We start from the raw sequence: 19006 nt of genomic DNA, 5'->3' as shown, positions 1-19006 counted from the left end.
TTTCCCATTGACCGCGACGAACAGAGAAGATGCACAAGCTTCTTGCCATTGCGGCCGAACGGAAGGAGATATTTGCTCAAAACTTGCTGTGCTGGTGCAGACAGTGGCACCCGACATGCCTGCGTTGTCGTTTTCACCCGGGCACTCTTTGGGCGGGCGCAGCACGCAGAAACACCTAGATTGCAGATAAGCGCCTTTTCCCATTGACCGCGACGAACAGAGAGGATGCACAAGCTTCTTGCCATTGCGGCCGAATGGAAGGAGATATTTGCTCAAAAATTGCTGTGCTGGTGCAGACAGGGGCACCCGACATGCCTGCGTTGTCGTTTTCACCCGGGCACTCTTTGGGCGGGCGCAGCACGCAGAAACACCTAGATTGCAGATAAGCGCCTTTTCCCATTGACCGCGACGAACAGACAAGATGTACAAGCTTCTTGCCATTGCGGCCGAACGGAAGGAGATATTTGCTCAAAACTTGCTGTGCTGGTGCAGACAGTGGCACCCGACATGCCTGCGTTGTCGTTTTCACCCGGGCACTCTTTGGGCGGGCGCAGCACGCAGAAACACCTAGATTGCAGATAAGCGCCTTTTCCCATTGACCGCGACGAACAGAGAGGATGCACAAGCTTCTTGCCATTGCGGCCGAACGGAAGGAGATATTTGCTCAAAACTTGCTGTGCTGGTGCAGACAGTGGCACCCGACATGCCTGCGTTGTCGTTTTCACCCGGGCACTCTTTGGGCGGGCGCAGCACGCAGAAACACCTAGATTGCAGATAAGCGCCTTTTCCCATTGACCGCGACGAACAGAGAAGATGCACAAGCTTCTTACCATTGAGGCCGAACGGAAGGAGATATTTGCTCAAAACTTGCTGTGCTGGTGCAGACAGTGGCACCCGACATGCCTGCGTTGTCGATTTAACCCGGGCACTCTTTTGGCGGGCGCAGCACGCAGAAACACCTAGATTGCAGATAAGCGCCTTTTCCCATTGACCGCGACGAACAGAGAGGATGCACAAGCTTCTTGCCATTGCGGCCGAACGGAAGGAGATATTTGCTCAAAACTTGCTGTGCTGGTGCAGACAGTGGCACCCGACATGCCTGCGTTGTCGTTTTCACCCGGGCACTCTTTGGGCGGGCGCAGCACGCAGAAACACCTAGATTGCAGATAAGCGCCTTTTCTCATTGACCGCGACGAACAGAGAAGATGCACAAGCTTCTTACCATTGAGGCCGAACGGAAGGAGATATTTGCTCAAAACTTGCTGTGCTGGTGCAGACAGTGGCACCCGACATGCCTGCGTTGTCGATTTAACCCGGGCACTCTTTGGGCGGGCGCAGCACGCAGAAACACCTAGATTGCAGATAAGCGCCTTTTCCCATTGACCGCGACGAACAGACAAGATGCACAAGCTTCTTGCCATTGCGGCCGAACGGAAGGAGATATTTGCTCAAAACTTGCTGTGCTGGTGCAGACAGTGGCACCCGACATGCCTGCGTTGTCGTTTCCACCCGGGCACTCTTTGGGCGGGCGCAGCACGCAGAAACACCTAGATTGCAGATAAGCGCCTTTTCCCATTGACTGTGACGAACATAGAAGATGCACAAGCTTCTTGCCATTGCGGCCGAACGGAAGGAGATATTTGCTCAAAACTTGCTGTGCTGATGCAGACAGTGGCACTAGACATGCCTGCGTTGTCGTTTTCACCCGGGCACTCTTTGGGCGGGCGCAGCACGCAGAAACACCTAGATTGCAGATAAGCGCCTTTTCCCATTGACCGCGACGAACAGAGAAGATGCACAAGCTTCTTGCCATTGCGGCCGAACGGAAGGAGATATTTGCTCAAAACTTGCTGTGCTGGTGCAGACAGTGGCACCCGACATGCCTGCGTTGTCGTTTTCACCCGGGCACTCTTTGGGCGGGCGCAGCACGCAGAAACACCTAGATTGCAGATAAGCGCCTTTTCCCATTGACCGCGACGAACAGAGAGGATGCACAAGCTTCTTGCCATTGCGGCCGAATGGAAGGAGATATTTGCTCAAAAATTGCTGTGCTGGTGCAGACAGGGGCACCCGACATGCCTGCGTTGTCGTTTTCACCCGGGCACTCTTTGGGCGGGCGCAGCACGCAGAAACACCTAGATTGCAGATAAGCGCCTTTTCCCATTGACCGCGACGAACAGACAAGATGCACAAGCTTCTTGCCATTGCGGCCGAACGGAAGGAGATATTTGCTCAAAACTTGCTGTGCTGGTGCAGACAGTGGCACCCGACATGCCTGCGTTGTCGTTTTCACCCGGGCACTCTTTGGGCGGGCGTAGCGCGCAGAAACACCTAGATTGCAGATAAGCGCCTTTTCCCATTGACCGCGACGAACAGAGAGGATGCACAAGCTTCTTGCCATTGCGGCCGAAAAGAAGGAGATATTTGCTCAAAACTTGCTGTGCTGGTGCAGACAGTGGCACCCGACATGCCTGCGTTGTCGTTTTCACCCGGGCACTCTTTGGGCGGGCGCAGCACGCAGAAACACCTAGATTGCAGATAAGCGCCTTTTCCCATTGACCGCGACGAACAGAGAAGATGCACAAGCTTCTTACCATTGAGGCCGAACGGAAGGAGATATTTGCTCAAAACTTGCTGTGCTGGTGCAGACAGTGGCACCCGACATGCCTGCGTTGTCGTTTTCACCCGGGCACTCTTTGGGCGGGTGCAGCACGCAGAAACACCTAGATTGCAGATAAGCGCCTTTTCCCATTGACCGCGACGAACAGAGAAGATGCACAAGCTTCTTGCCATTGCGGCCGAACGGAAGGAGATATTTGCTCAAAACTTGCTGTGCTGGTGCAGACAGTGGCACCCGACATGCCTGCGTTGTCGTTTTCACCCGGGCACTCTTTGGGCGGGCGCAGCACGCAGAAACACCTAGATTGCAGATAAGCGCCTTTTCCCATTGACCGCGACGAACAGAGAAGATGCACAAGCTTCTTGCCATTGCGACCGAACGGAAGGAGATATTTGCTCAAAACTTGCTGTGTTGGTGCAGACAGTGGCACCCGACATGCCTGCGTTGTCGTTTTCACCCAGGCACTCTTTGGGCGGGCGCAGCACGCAGAAACACCTAGATTGCAGATAAGCGCCTTTTCCCATTGACCGCGACGAACAGAGAAGATGCACAAGCTTCTTGCCATTGCGGCCGAACGGAAGGAGATATTTGCTCAAAACTTGCTGTGCTGGTGCAGACAGTGGCACCCGACATGCCTGCGTTGTCGATTTAACCCGGGCACTCTTTGGGCGGGCGCAGCACGCAGAAACACCTAGATTGCAGATAAGCGCCTTTTCCCATTGACCGCGACGAACAGAGAAGATGCACAAGCTTCTTGCCATTGCGGCCGAACGGAAGGAGATATTTGCTCAAAACTTGCTGTGCTGGTGCAGACAGTGGCACCCGACATGCCTGCGTTGTCGTTTTCACCCGGGCACTCTTTGGGCGGGCGCAGCACGCAGAAACACCTAGATTGCAGATAAGCGCCTTTTCCCATTGACCGCGACGAACAGAGAAGATGCACAAGCTTCTTGCCATTGCGGCCGAACGGAAGGAGATATTTGCTCTAAACTTGCTGTGCTGGTGCAGACAGTGGCACCCGACATGCCTGCGTTGTCGTTTTCACCCGGGCACTCTTTGGGCGGGCGCAGCACGCAGAAACACCTAGATTGCAGATAAGCGCCTTTTCCCATTGACCGCGACGAACAGAGAGGATGCACAAGCTTCTTGCCATTGCGGCCGAACGGAAGGAGATATTTGCTCAAAACTTGCTGTGCTGGTGCAGACAGTGGCACCCGACATGCCTGCGTTGTCGTTTTTACCCGGGCACTCTTTGGGCGGGCGCAGCACGCAGAAACACCTAGATTGCAGATAAGCGCCTTTTCCCATTGACCGCGACGAACAGAGAAGATGCACAAGCTTCTTACCATTGAGGCCGAACGGAAGGAGATATTTGCTCAAAACTTGCTGTGCTGGTGCAGACAGTGGCACCCGACATGCCTGCGTTGTCGTTTTCACCCGGGCACTCTTTGGGCGGGCGCAGCACGCAGAAACACCTAAATTGCAGATAAGCGCCTTTTCCCATTGACCGCGACGAACAGAGAAGATGCACAAGCTTCTTGCCTTTGCGACCGAACGGAAGGAGATATTTGCTCAAAACTTGCTGTGTTGGTGCAGACAGTGGCACCCGACATGCCTGCGTTGTCGTTTTCACCCAGGCACTCTTTGGGCGGGCGCAGCACGCAGAAACACCTAGATTGCAAATAAGCGCCTTTTCCCATTGACCGCGACGAACAGAGAAGATGCACAAGCTTCTTGCCATTGCGGCCGAACGGAAGGAGATATTTGCTCAAAACTTGCTGTGCTGGTGCAGACAGTGGCACCCGACATGCCTGCGTTGTCGATTTAACCCGGGCACTCTTTGGGCGGGCGCAGCACGCAGAAACACCTAGATTGCAGATAAGCGCCTTTTCCCATTGACCGCGACGAACAGAGAAGATGCACAAGCTTCTTGCCTTTGCGACCGAACGGAAGGAGATATTTGCTCAAAACTTGCTGTGTTGGTGCAGACAGTGGCACCCGACATGCCTGCGTTGTCGTTTTCACCCAGGCACTCTTTGGGCGGGCGCAGCACGCAGAAACACCTAGATTGCAGATAAGCGCCTTTTCCCATTGACCGCGACGAACAGAGAAGATGCACAAGCTTCTTGCCATTGCGGCCGAACGGAAGGAGATATTTGCTCAAAACTTGCTGTGCTGGTGCAGACAGTGGCACCCGACATGCCTGCGTTGTCGATTTAACCCGGGCACTCTTTGGGCGGGCGCAGCACGCAGAAACACCTAGATTGCAGATAAGCGCCTTTTCCCATTGACCGCGACGAACAGAGAAGATGCACAAGCTTCTTGCCATTGCGGCCGAACGGAAGGAGAAATTTGCTCAAAACTTGCTGTGCTGGTGCAGACAGTGGCACCCGACATGCCTGCGTTGTCGTTTTCACCCGGGCACTCTTTGGGCGGGCGCAGCACGCAGAAACACCTAGATTGCAGATAAGCGCCTTTTCCCATTGACCGCGACGAACAGAGAAGATGCACAAGCTTCTTGCCATTGCGGCCGAACGGAAGGAGATATTTGCTCTAAACTTGCTGTGCTGGTGCAGACAGTGGCACCCGACATGCCTGCGTTGTCGTTTTCACCCGGGCACTCTTTGGGCGGGCGCAGCACGCAGAAACACCTAGATTGCAGATAAGCGCCTTTTCCCATTGACCGCGACGAACAGAGAGGATGCACAAGCTTCTTGCCATTGCGGCCGAACGGAAGGAGATATTTGCTCAAAACTTGCTGTGCTGGTGCAGACAGTGGCACCCGACATGCCTGCGTTGTCGTTTTTACCCGGGCACTCTTTGGGCGGGCGCAGCACGCAGAAACACCTAGATTGCAGATAAGCGCCTTTTCCCATTGACCGCGACGAACAGAGAAGATGCACAAGCTTCTTACCATTGAGGCCGAACGGAAGGAGATATTTGCTCAAAACTTGCTGTGCTGGTGCAGACAGTGGCACCCGACATGCCTGCGTTGTCGTTTTCACCCGGGCACTCTTTGGGCGGGCGCAGCACGCAGAAACACCTAGATTGCAGATAAGCGCCTTTTCCCATTGACCGCGACGAACAGAGAGGATGCACAAGCTTCTTGCCATTGCGGCCGAATGGAAGGAGATATTTGCTCAAAAATTGCTGTGCTGGTGCAGATAGGGGCACCCGACATGCCTGCGTTGTCGTTTTCACCCGGGCACTCTTTGGGCGGGCGCAGCACGCAGAAACACCTAGATTGCAGATAAGCGCCTTTTCCCATTGACCGCGACGAACAGACAAGATGTACAAGCTTCTTGCCATTGCGGCCGAACGGAAGGAGATATTTGCTCAAAACTTGCTGTGCTGGTGCAGACAGTGGCACCCGACATGCCTGCGTTGTCGTTTTCACCCGGGCACTCTTTGGGCGGGCGCAGCACGCAGAAACACCTAGATTGCAGATAAGCGCCTTTTCTCATTGACCGCGACGAACAGAGAAGATGCACAAGCTTCTTACCATTGAGGCCGAACGGAAGGAGATATTTGCTCAAAACTTGCTGTGCTGGTGCAGACAGTGGCACCCGACATGCCTGCGTTGTCGATTTAACCCGGGCACTCTTTGGGCGGGCGCAGCACGCAGAAACACCTAGATTGCAGATAAGCGCCTTTTCCCATTGACCGCGACGAACAGAGAGGATGCACAAGCTTCTTGCCATTGCGGCCGAACGGAAGGAGATATTTGCTCAAAACTTGCTGTGCTGGTGCAGACAGTGGCACCCGACATGCCTGCGTTGTCGTTTTCACCCGGGCACTCTTTGGGCGGGCGCAGCACGCAGAAACACCTAGATTGCAGATAAGCGCCTTTTCCCATTGACCGCGACGAACAGAGAGGATGCACAAGCTTCTTGCCATTGCGGCCGAACGGAAGGAGATATTTGCTCAAAACTTGCTGTGCTGGTGCAGACAGTGGCACCCGACATGCCTGCGTTGTCGTTTTCACCCGGGCACTCTTTGGGCGGGCGCAGCACGCAGAAACACCTAGATTGCAGATAAGCGCCTTTTCTCATTGACCGCGACGAACAGAGAAGATGCACAAGCTTCCTACCATTGAGGCCGAACGGAAGGAGATATTTGCTCAAAACTTGCTGTGCTGGTGCAGACAGTGGCACCCGACATGCCTGCGTTGTCGTTTTCACCCGGGTACTCTTTGGGCGGACGCAGCACGCAGAAACACCTAGATTGCAGATAAGCGCCTTTTCCCATTGACCGCGACGAACAGAGAAGATGCACAAGCTTCTTGCCATTGCGGCCGAACGGAAGGAGATATTTGCTCAAAACTTGCTGTGCTGGTGCAGACAGTGGCACCCGACATGCCTGCGTTGTCGTTTTCACCCGGGCACTCTTTGGGCGGGCGCAGCACGCAGAAACACCTAGATTGCAGATAAGCGCCTTTTCCCATTGACCGCGACGAACAGAGAGGATGCACAAGCTTCTTGCCATTGCGGCCGAATGGAAGGAGATATTTGCTCAAAAATTGCTGTGCTGGTGCAGACAGGGGCACCCGACATGCCTGCGTTGTCGTTTTCACCCGGGCACTCTTTGGGCGGGCGCAGCACGCAGAAACACCTAGATTGCAGATAAGCGCCTTTTCCCATTGACCGCGACGAACAGACAAGATGTACAAGCTTCTTGCCATTGCGGCCGAACGGAAGGAGATATTTGCTCAAAACTTGCTGTGCTGGTGCAGACAGTGGCACCCGACATGCCTGCGTTGTCGTTTTCACCCGGGCACTCTTTGGGCGGGCGCAGCACGCAGAAACACCTAGATTGCAGATAAGCGCCTTTTCCCATTGACCGCGACGAACAGAGAGGATGCACAAGCTTCTTGCCATTGCGGCCGAACGGAAGGAGATATTTGCTCAAAACTTGCTGTGCTGGTGCAGACAGTGGCACCCGACATGCCTGCGTTGTCGTTTTCACCCGGGCACTCTTTGGGCGGGCGCAGCACGCAGAAACACCTAGATTGCAGATAAGCGCCTTTTCCCATTGACCGCGACGAACAGAGAAGATGCACAAGCTTCTTACCATTGAGGCCGAACGGAAGGAGATGTTTGCTCAAAACTTGCTGTGCTGGTGCAGACAGTGGCACCCGACATGCCTGCGTTGTCGATTTAACCCGGGCACTCTTTTGGCGGGCGCAGCACGCAGAAACACCTAGATTGCAGATAAGCGCCTTTTCCCATTGACCGCGACGAACAGAGAGGATGCACAAGCTTCTTGCCATTGCGGCCGAACGGAAGGAGATATTTGCTCAAAACTTGCTGTGCTGGTGCAGACAGTGGCACCCGACATGCCTGCGTTGTCGTTTTCACCCGGGCACTCTTTGGGCGGGCGCAGCACGCAGAAACACCTAGATTGCAGATAAGCGCCTTTTCTCATTGACCGCGACGAACAGAGAAGATGCACAAGCTTCTTACCATTGAGGCCGAACGGAAGGAGATATTTGCTCAAAACTTGCTGTGCTGGTGCAGACAGTGGCACCCGACATGCCTGCGTTGTCGATTTAACCCGGGCACTCTTTGGGCGGGCGCAGCACGCAGAAACACCTAGATTGCAGATAAGCGCCTTTTCCCATTGACCGCGACGAACAGACAAGATGCACAAGCTTCTTGCCATTGCGGCCGAACGGAAGGAGATATTTGCTCAAAACTTGCTGTGCTGGTGCAGACAGTGGCACCCGACATGCCTGCGTTGTCGTTTCCACCCGGGCACTCTTTGGGCGGGCGCAGCACGCAGAAACACCTAGATTGCAGATAAGCGCCTTTTCCCATTGACTGCGACGAACATAGAAGATGCACAAGCTTCTTGCCATTGCGGCCGAACGGAAGGAGATATTTGCTCAAAACTTGCTGTGCTGATGCAGACAGTGGCACTAGACATGCCTGCGTTGTCGTTTTCACCCGGGCACTCTTTGGGCGGGCGCAGCACGCAGAAACACCTAGATTGCAGATAAGCGCCTTTTCCCATTGACCGCGACGAACAGAGAAGATGCACAAGCTTCTTGCCATTGCGGCCGAACGGAAGGAGATATTTGCTCAAAACTTGCTGTGCTGGTGCAGACAGTGGCACCCGACATGCCTGCGTTGTCGTTTTCACCCGGGCACTCTTTGGGCGGGCGCAGCACGCAGAAACACCTAGATTGCAGATAAGCGCCTTTTCCCATTGACCGCGACGAACAGAGAGGATGCACAAGCTTCTTGCCATTGCGGCCGAATGGAAGGAGATATTTGCTCAAAAATTGCTGTGCTGGTGCAGACAGGGGCACCCGACATGCCTGCGTTGTCGTTTTCACCCGGGCACTCTTTGGGCGGGCGCAGCACGCAGAAACACCTAGATTGCAGATAAGCGCCTTTTCCCATTGACCGCGACGAACAGACAAGATGCACAAGCTTCTTGCCATTGCGGCCGAACGGAAGGAGATATTTGCTCAAAACTTGCTGTGCTGGTGCAGACAGTGGCACCCGACATGCCTGCGTTGTCGTTTTCACCCGGGCACTCTTTGGGCGGGCGTAGCGCGCAGAAACACCTAGATTGCAGATAAGCGCCTTTTCCCATTGACCGCGACGAACAGAGAGGATGCACAAGCTTCTTGCCATTGCGGCCGAAAAGAAGGAGATATTTGCTCAAAACTTGCTGTGCTGGTGCAGACAGTGGCACCCGACATGCCTGCGTTGTCGTTTTCACCCGGGCACTCTTTGGGCGGGCGCAGCACGCAGAAACACCTAGATTGCAGATAAGCGCCTTTTCCCATTGACCGCGACGAACAGAGAAGATGCACAAGCTTCTTACCATTGAGGCCGAACGGAAGGAGATATTTGCTCAAAACTTGCTGTGCTGGTGCAGACAGTGGCACCCGACATGCCTGCGTTGTCGTTTTCACCCGGGCACTCTTTGGGCGGGTGCAGCACGCAGAAACACCTAGATTGCAGATAAGCGCCTTTTCCCATTGACCGCGACGAACAGAGAAGATGCACAAGCTTCTTGCCATTGCGGCCGAACGGAAGGAGATATTTGCTCAAAACTTGCTGTGCTGGTGCAGACAGTGGCACCCGACATGCCTGCGTTGTCGTTTTCACCCGGGCACTCTTTGGGCGGGCGCAGCACGCAGAAACACCTAGATTGCAGATAAGCGCCTTTTCCCATTGACCGCGACGAACAGAGAAGATGCACAAGCTTCTTGCCATTGCGACCGAACGGAAGGAGATATTTGCTCAAAACTTGCTGTGTTGGTGCAGACAGTGGCACCCGACATGCCTGCGTTGTCGTTTTCACCCAGGCACTCTTTGGGCGGGCGCAGCACGCAGAAACACCTAGATTGCAGATAAGCGCCTTTTCCCATTGACCGCGACGAACAGAGAAGATGCACAAGCTTCTTGCCATTGCGGCCGAACGGAAGGAGATATTTGCTCAAAACTTGCTGTGCTGGTGCAGACAGTGGCACCCGACATGCCTGCGTTGTCGATTTAACCCGGGCACTCTTTGGGCGGGCGCAGCACGCAGAAACACCTAGATTGCAGATAAGCGCCTTTTCCCATTGACCGCGACGAACAGAGAAGATGCACAAGCTTCTTGCCATTGCGGCCGAACGGAAGGAGATATTTGCTCAAAACTTGCTGTGCTGGTGCAGACAGTGGCACCCGACATGCCTGCGTTGTCGTTTTCACCCGGGCACTCTTTGGGCGGGCGCAGCACGCAGAAACACCTAGATTGCAGATAAGCGCCTTTTCCCATTGACCGCGACGAACAGAGAAGATGCACAAGCTTCTTGCCATTGCGGCCGAACGGAAGGAGATATTTGCTCTAAACTTGCTGTGCTGGTGCAGACAGTGGCACCCGACATGCCTGCGTTGTCGTTTTCACCCGGGCACTCTTTGGGCGGGCGCAGCACGCAGAAACACCTAGATTGCAGATAAGCGCCTTTTCCCATTGACCGCGACGAACAGAGAGGATGCACAAGCTTCTTGCCATTGCGGCCGAACGGAAGGAGATATTTGCTCAAAACTTGCTGTGCTGGTGCAGACAGTGGCACCCGACATGCCTGCGTTGTCGTTTTTACCCGGGCACTCTTTGGGCGGGCGCAGCACGCAGAAACACCTAGATTGCAGATAAGCGCCTTTTCCCATTGACCGCGACGAACAGAGAAGATGCACAAGCTTCTTACCATTGAGGCCGAACGGAAGGAGATATTTGCTCAAAACTTGCTGTGCTGGTGCAGACAGTGGCACCCGACATGCCTGCGTTGTCGTTTTCACCCGGGCACTCTTTGGGCGGGCGCAGCACGCAGAAACACCTAAATTGCAGATAAGCGCCTTTTCCCATTGACCGCGACGAACAGAGAAGATGCACAAGCTTCTTGCCTTTGCGACCGAACGGAAGGAGATATTTGCTCAAAACTTGCTGTGTTGGTGCAGACAGTGGCACCCGACATGCCTGCGTTGTCGTTTTCACCCAGGCACTCTTTGGGCGGGCGCAGCACGCAGAAACACCTAGATTGCAAATAAGCGCCTTTTCCCATTGACCGCGACGAACAGAGAAGATGCACAAGCTTCTTGCCATTGCGGCCGAACGGAAGGAGATATTTGCTCAAAACTTGCTGTGCTGGTGCAGACAGTGGCACCCGACATGCCTGCGTTGTCGATTTAACCCGGGCACTCTTTGGGCGGGCGCAGCACGCAGAAACACCTAGATTGCAGATAAGCGCCTTTTCCCATTGACCGCGACGAACAGAGAAGATGCACAAGCTTCTTGCCTTTGCGACCGAACGGAAGGAGATATTTGCTCAAAACTTGCTGTGTTGGTGCAGACAGTGGCACCCGACATGCCTGCGTTGTCGTTTTCACCCAGGCACTCTTTGGGCGGGCGCAGCACGCAGAAACACCTAGATTGCAGATAAGCGCCTTTTCCCATTGACCGCGACGAACAGAGAAGATGCACAAGCTTCTTGCCATTGCGGCCGAACGGAAGGAGATATTTGCTCAAAACTTGCTGTGCTGGTGCAGACAGTGGCACCCGACATGCCTGCGTTGTCGATTTAACCCGGGCACTCTTTGGGCGGGCGCAGCACGCAGAAACACCTAGATTGCAGATAAGCGCCTTTTCCCATTGACCGCGACGAACAGAGAAGATGCACAAGCTTCTTGCCATTGCGGCCGAACGGAAGGAGAAATTTGCTCAAAACTTGCTGTGCTGGTGCAGACAGTGGCACCCGACATGCCTGCGTTGTCGTTTTCACCCGGGCACTCTTTGGGCGGGCGCAGCACGCAGAAACACCTAGATTGCAGATAAGCGCCTTTTCCCATTGACCGCGACGAACAGAGAAGATGCACAAGCTTCTTACCATTGAGGCCGAACGGAAGGAGATATTTGCTCAAAACTTGCTGTGCTGGTGCAGACAGTGGCACCCGACATGCCTGCGTTGTCGATTTAACCCGGGCACTCTTTGGGCGGGCGCAGCACGCAGAAACACCTAGATTGCAGATAAGCGCCTTTTCCCATTGACCGCGACGAACAGAGAAGATGCACAAGCTTCTTGCCTTTGCGACCGAACGGAAGGAGATATTTGCTCAAAACTTGCTGTGTTGGTGCAGACAGTGGCACCCGACATGCCTGCGTTGTCGTTTTCACCCAGGCACTCTTTGGGCGGGCGCAGCACGCAGAAACACCTAGATTGCAGATAAGCGCCTTTTCCCATTGACCGCGACGAACAGAGAAGATGCACAAGCTTCTTGCCATTGCGGCCGAACGGAAGGAGATATTTGCTCAAAACTTGCTGTGCTGGTGCAGACAGTGGCACCCGACATGCCTGCGTTGTCGATTTAACCCGGGCACTCTTTGGGCGGGCGCAGCACGCAGAAACACCTAGATTGCAGATAAGCGCCTTTTCCCATTGACCGCGACGAACAGAGAAGATGCACAAGCTTCTTGCCATTGCGGCCGAACGGAAGGAGAAATTTGCTCAAAACTTGCTGTGCTGGTGCAGACAGTGGCACCCGACATGCCTGCGTTGTCGTTTTCACCCGGGCACTCTTTGGGCGGGCGCAGCACGCAGAAACACCTAGATTGCAGATAAGCGCCTTTTCCCATTGACCGCGACGAACAGAGAAGATGCACAAGCTTCTTACCATTGAGGCCGAACGGAAGGAGATATTTGCTCAAAACTTGCTGTGCTGGTGCAGACAGTGGCACCCGACATGCCTGCGTTGTCGTTTTCACCCGGGCACTCTTTGGGCGGGCGCAGCACGCAGAAACACCTAGATTGCAGATAAGCGCCTTTTCCCATTGACCGCGACGAACAGAGAGGATGCACAAGCTTCTTGCCATTGCGGCCGAATGGAAGGAGATATTTGCTCAAAAATTGCTGTGCTGGTGCAGATAGGGGCACCCGACATGCCTGCGTTGTCGTTTTCACCCGGGCACTCTTTGGGCGGGCGCAGCACGCAGAAACACCTAGATTGCAGATAAGCGCCTTTTCCCATTGACCGCGACGAACAGACAAGATGTACAAGCTTCTTGCCATTGCGGCCGAACGGAAGGAGATATTTGCTCAAAACTTGCTGTGCTGGTGCAGACAGTGGCACCCGACATGCCTGCGTTGTCGTTTTCACCCGGGCACTCTTTGGGCGGGCGCAGCACGCAGAAACACCTAGATTGCAGATAAGCGCCTTTTCTCATTGACCGCGACGAACAGAGAAGATGCACAAGCTTCTTACCATTGAGGCCGAACGGAAGGAGATATTTGCTCAAAACTTGCTGTGCTGGTGCAGACAGTGGCACCCGACATGCCTGCGTTGTCGATTTAACCCGGGCACTCTTTGGGCGGGCGCAGCACGCAGAAACACCTAGATTGCAGATAAGCGCCTTTTCCCATTGACCGCGACGAACAGAGAGGATGCACAAGCTTCTTGCCATTGCGGCCGAACGGAAGGAGATATTTGCTCAAAACTTGCTGTGCTGGTGCAGACAGTGGCACCCGACATGCCTGCGTTGTCGTTTTCACCCGGGCACTCTTTGGGCGGGCGCAGCACGCAGAAACACCTAGATTGCAGATAAGCGCCTTTTCCCATTGACCGCGACGAACAGAGAGGATGCACAAGCTTCTTGCCATTGCGGCCGAACGGAAGGAGATATTTGCTCAAAACTTGCTGTGCTGGTGCAGACAGTGGCACCCGACATGCCTGCGTTGTCGTTTTCACCCGGGCACTCTTTGGGCGGGCGCAGCACGCAGAAACACCTAGATTGCAGATAAGCGCCTTTTCTCATTGACCGCGACGAACAGAGAAGATGCACAAGCTTCCTACCATTGAGGCCGAACGGAAGGAGATATTTGCTCAAAACTTGCTGTGCTGGTGCAGACAGTGGCACCCGACATGCCTGCGTTGTCGTTTTCACCCGGGTACTCTTTGGGCGGACGCAGCACGCAGAAACACCTAGATTGCAGATAAGCGCCTTTTCCCATTGACCGCGACGAACAGAGAAGATGCACAAGCTTCTTGCCATTGCGGCCGAACGGAAGGAGATATTTGCTCAAAACTTGCTGTGCTGGTGCAGACAGTGGCACCCGACATGCCTGCGTTGTCGTTTTCACCCGGGCACTCTTTGGGCGGGCGCAGCACGCAGAAACACCTAGATTGCAGATAAGCGCCTTTTCCCATTGACCGCGACGAACAGAGAGGATGCACAAGCTTCTTGCCATTGCGGCCGAATGGAAGGAGATATTTGCTCAAAAATTGCTGTGCTGGTGCAGACAGGGGCACCCGACATGCCTGCGTTGTCGTTTTCACCCGGGCACTCTTTGGGCGGGCGCAGCACGCAGAAACACCTAGATTGCAGATAAGCGCCTTTTCCCATTGACCGCGACGAACAGACAAGATGTACAAGCTTCTTGCCATTGCGGCCGAACGGAAGGAGATATTTGCTCAAAACTTGCTGTGCTGGTGCAGACAGTGGCACCCGACATGCCTGCGTTGTCGTTTTCACCCGGGCACTCTTTGGGCGGGCGCAGCACGCAGAAACACCTAGATTGCAGATAAGCGCCTTTTCCCATTGACCGCGACGAACAGAGAGGATGCACAAGCTTCTTGCCATTGCGGCCGAACGGAAGGAGATATTTGCTCAAAACTTGCTGTGCTGGTGCAGACAGTGGCACCCGACATGCCTGCGTTGTCGTTTTCACCCGGGCACTCTTTGGGCGGGCGCAGCACGCAGAAACACCTAGATTGCAGATAAGCGCCTTTTCCCATTGACCGCGACGAACAGAGAAGATGCACAAGCTTCTTACCATTGAGGCCGAACGGAAGGAGATGTTTGCTCAAAACTTGCTGTGCTGGTGCAGACAGTGGCACCCGACATGCCTGCGTTGTCGATTTAACCCGGGCACTCTTTTGGCGGGCGCAGCACGCAGAAACACCTAGATTGCAGATAAGCGCCTTTTCCCATTGACCGCGACGAACAGAGAGGATGCACAAGCTTCTTGCCATTGCGGCCGAACGGAAGGAGATATTTGCTCAAAACTTGCTGTGCTGGTGCAGACAGTGGCACCCGACATGCCTGCGTTGTCGTTTTCACCCGGGCACTCTTTGGGCGGGCGCAGCACGCAGAAACACCTAGATTGCAGATAAGCGCCTTTTCTCATTGACCGCGACGAACAGAGAAGATGCACAAGCTTCTTACCATTGAGGCCGAACGGAAGGAGATATTTGCTCAAAACTTGCTGTGCTGGTGCAGACAGTGGCACCCGACATGCCTGCGTTGTCGATTTAACCCGGGCACTCTTTGGGCGGGCGCAGCACGCAGAAACACCTAGATTGCAGATAAGCGCCTTTTCCCATTGACCGCGACGAACAGACAAGATGCACAAGCTTCTTGCCATTGCGGCCGAACGGAAGGAGATATTTGCTCAAAACTTGCTGTGCTGGTGCAGACAGTGGCACCCGACATGCCTGCGTTGTCGTTTCCACCCGGGCACTCTTTGGGCGGGCGCAGCACGCAGAAACACCTAGATTGCAGATAAGCGCCTTTTCCCATTGACTGCGACGAACATAGAAGATGCACAAGCTTCTTGCCATTGCGGCCGAACGGAAGGAGATATTTGCTCAAAACTTGCTGTGCTGATGCAGACAGTGGCACTAGACATGCCTGCGTTGTCGTTTTCACCCGGGCACTCTTTGGGCGGGCGCAGCACGCAGAAACACCTAGATTGCAGATAAGCGCCTTTTCCCATTGACCGCGACGAACAGAGAAGATGCACAAGCTTCTTGCCATTGCGGCCGAACGGAAGGAGATATTTGCTCAAAACTTGCTGTGCTGGTGCAGACAGTGGCACCCGACATGCCTGCGTTGTCGTTTTCACCCGGGCACTCTTTGGGCGGGCGCAGCACGCAGAAACACCTAGATTGCAGATAAGCGCCTTTTCCCATTGACCGCGACGAACAGAGAGGATGCACAAGCTTCTTGCCATTGCGGCCGAATGGAAGGAGATATTTGCTCAAAAATTGCTGTGCTGGTGCAGACAGGGGCACCCGACATGCCTGCGTTGTCGTTTTCACCCGGGCACTCTTTGGGCGGGCGCAGCACGCAGAAACACCTAGATTGCAGATAAGCGCCTTTTCCCATTGACCGCGACGAACAGACAAGATGCACAAGCTTCTTGCCATTGCGGCCGAACGGAAGGAGATATTTGCTCAAAACTTGCTGTGCTGGTGCAGACAGTGGCACCCGACATGCCTGCGTTGTCGTTTTCACCCGGGCACTCTTTGGGCGGGCGTAGCGCGCAGAAACACCTAGATTGCAGATAAGCGCCTTTTCCCATTGACCGCGACGAACAGAGAGGATGCACAAGCTTCTTGCCATTGCGGCCGAACGGAAGGAGATATTTGCTCAAAACTTGCTGTGCTGGTGCAGACATTGGCACCCGACATGCCTGCGTTGTCGTTTTCACCCGGGCACTCTTTGGGCGGGCGCAGCACGCAGAAACACCTAGATTGCAGATAAGCGCCTTTTCCCATTGACCGCGACGAACAGAGAAGATGCACAAGCTTCTTACCATTGAGGCCGAACGGAAGGAGATATTTGCTCAAAACTTGCTGTGCTGGTGCAGACAGTGGCACCCGACATGCCTGCGTTGTCGTTTTCACCCGGGCACTCTTTGGGCGGGTGCAGCACGCAGAAACACCTAGATTGCAGATAAGCGCCTTTTCCCATTGACCGCGACGAACAGAGAAGATGCACAAGCTTCTTGCCATTGCGGCCGAACGGAAGGAGATATTTGCTCAAAACTTGCTGTGCTGGTGCAGACAGTGGCACCCGACATGCCTGCGTTGTCGTTTTCACCCGGGCACTCTTTGGGCGGGCGCAGCACGCAGAAACACCTAGATTGCAGATAAGCGCCTTTTCCCATTGACCGCGACGAACAGAGAAGATGCACAAGCTTCTTGCCATTGCGACCGAACGGAAGGAGATATTTGCTCAAAACTTGCTGTGTTGGTGCAGACAGTGGCACCCGACATGCCTGCGTTGTCGTTTTCACCCAGGCACTCTTTGGGCGGGCGCAGCACGCAGAAACACCTAGATTGCAGATAAGCGCCTTTTCCCATTGACCGCGACGAACAGAGAAGATGCACAAGCTTCTTGCCATTGCGGCCGAACGGAAGGAGATATTTGCTCAAAACTTGCTGTGCTGGTGCAGACAGTGGCACCCGACATGCATGCGTTGTCGATTTAACCCGGGCACTCTTTGGGCGGGCGCAGCACGCAGAAACACCTAGATTGCAGATAAGCGCCTTTTCCCATTGACCGCGACGAACAGAGAAGATGCACAAGCTTCTTGCCATTGCGGCCGAACGGAAGGAGATATTTGCTCAAAACTTGCTGTGCTGGTGCAGACAGTGGCACCCGACATGCCTGCGTTGTCGTTTTCACCCGGGCACTCTTTGGGCGGGCGCAGCACGCAGAAACACCTAGATTGCAGATAAGCGCCTTTTCCCATTGACCGCGACGAACAGAGAAGATGCACAAGCTTCTTGCCATTGCGGCCGAACGGAAGGAGATATTTGCTCTAAACTTGCTGTGCTGGTGCAGACAGTGGCACCCGACATGCCTGCGTTGTCGTTTTCACCCGGGCACTCTTTGGGCGGGCGCAGCACGCAGAAACACCTAGATTGCAGATAAGCGCCTTTTCCCATTGACCGCGACGAACAGAGAGGATGCACAAGCTTCTTGCCATTGCGGCCGAACGGAAGGAGATATTTGCTCAAAACTTGCTGTGCTGGTGCAGACAGTGGCACCCGACATGCCTGCGTTGTCGTTTTTACCCGGGCACTCTTTGGGCGGGCGCAGCACGCAGAAACACCTAGATTGCAGATAAGCGCCTTTTCCCATTGACCGCGACGAACAGAGAAGATGCACAAGCTTCTTACCATTGAGGCCGAACGGAAGGAGATATTTGCTCAAAACTTGCTGTGCTGGTGCAGACAGTGGCACCCGACATGCCTGCGTTGTCGTTTTCACCCGGGCACTCTTTGGGCGGGTGCAGCACGCAGAAACACCTAGATTGCAGATAAGCGCCTTTTCCCATTGACCGCGACGAACAGAGAAGATGCACAAGCTTCTTGCCATTGCGGCCGAACGGAAGGAGATATTTGCTCAAAACTTGCTGTGCTGGTGCAGACAGTGGCACCCGACATGCCTGCGTTGTCGTTTTCACCCGGGCACTCTTTGGGCGGGCGCAGCACGCAGAAACACCTAAATTGCAGATAAGCGCCTTTTCCCATTGACCGCGACGAACAGAGAAGATGCACAAGCTTCTTGCCTTTGCGACCGAACGGAAGGAGATATTTGCTCAAAACTTGCTGTGTTGGTGCAGACAGTGGCACCCGACATGCCTGCGTTGTCGTTTTCACCCAGGCACTCTTTGGGCGGGCGCAGCACGCAGAAACACCTAGATTGCAAATAAGCGCCTTTTCCCATTGACCGCGACGAACAGAGAAGATGCACAAGCTTCTTGCCATTGCGGCCGAACGGAAGGAGATATTTGCTCAAAACTTGCTGTGCTGGTGCAGACAGTGGCACCCGACATGCCTGCGTTGTCGATTTAACCCGGGCACTCTTTGGGCGGGCGCAGCACGCAGAAACACCTAGATTGCAGATAAGCGCCTTTTCCCATTGACCGCGACGAACAGAGAAGATGCACAAGCTTCTTGCCATTGCGGCCGAACGGAAGGAGATATTTGCTCAAAACTTGCTGTGCTGGTGCAGACAGTGGCACCCGACATGCCTGCGTTGTCGTTTTCACCCGGGCACTCTTTGCGCGGGCGCAGCACGCAGAAACACCTAGATTGCAGATAA

The sequence above is a fragment of the Hyla sarda genome, chromosome 7 (genome assembly GCF_029499605.1).
Source record: "Hyla sarda isolate aHylSar1 chromosome 7, aHylSar1.hap1, whole genome shotgun sequence".
Lineage (NCBI taxonomy): Eukaryota > Metazoa > Chordata > Amphibia > Anura > Hylidae > Hyla > Hyla sarda.
The sequence above is the reverse complement of the archived record's forward strand: the minus strand, read 5'-3'. Positions refer to the sequence as shown.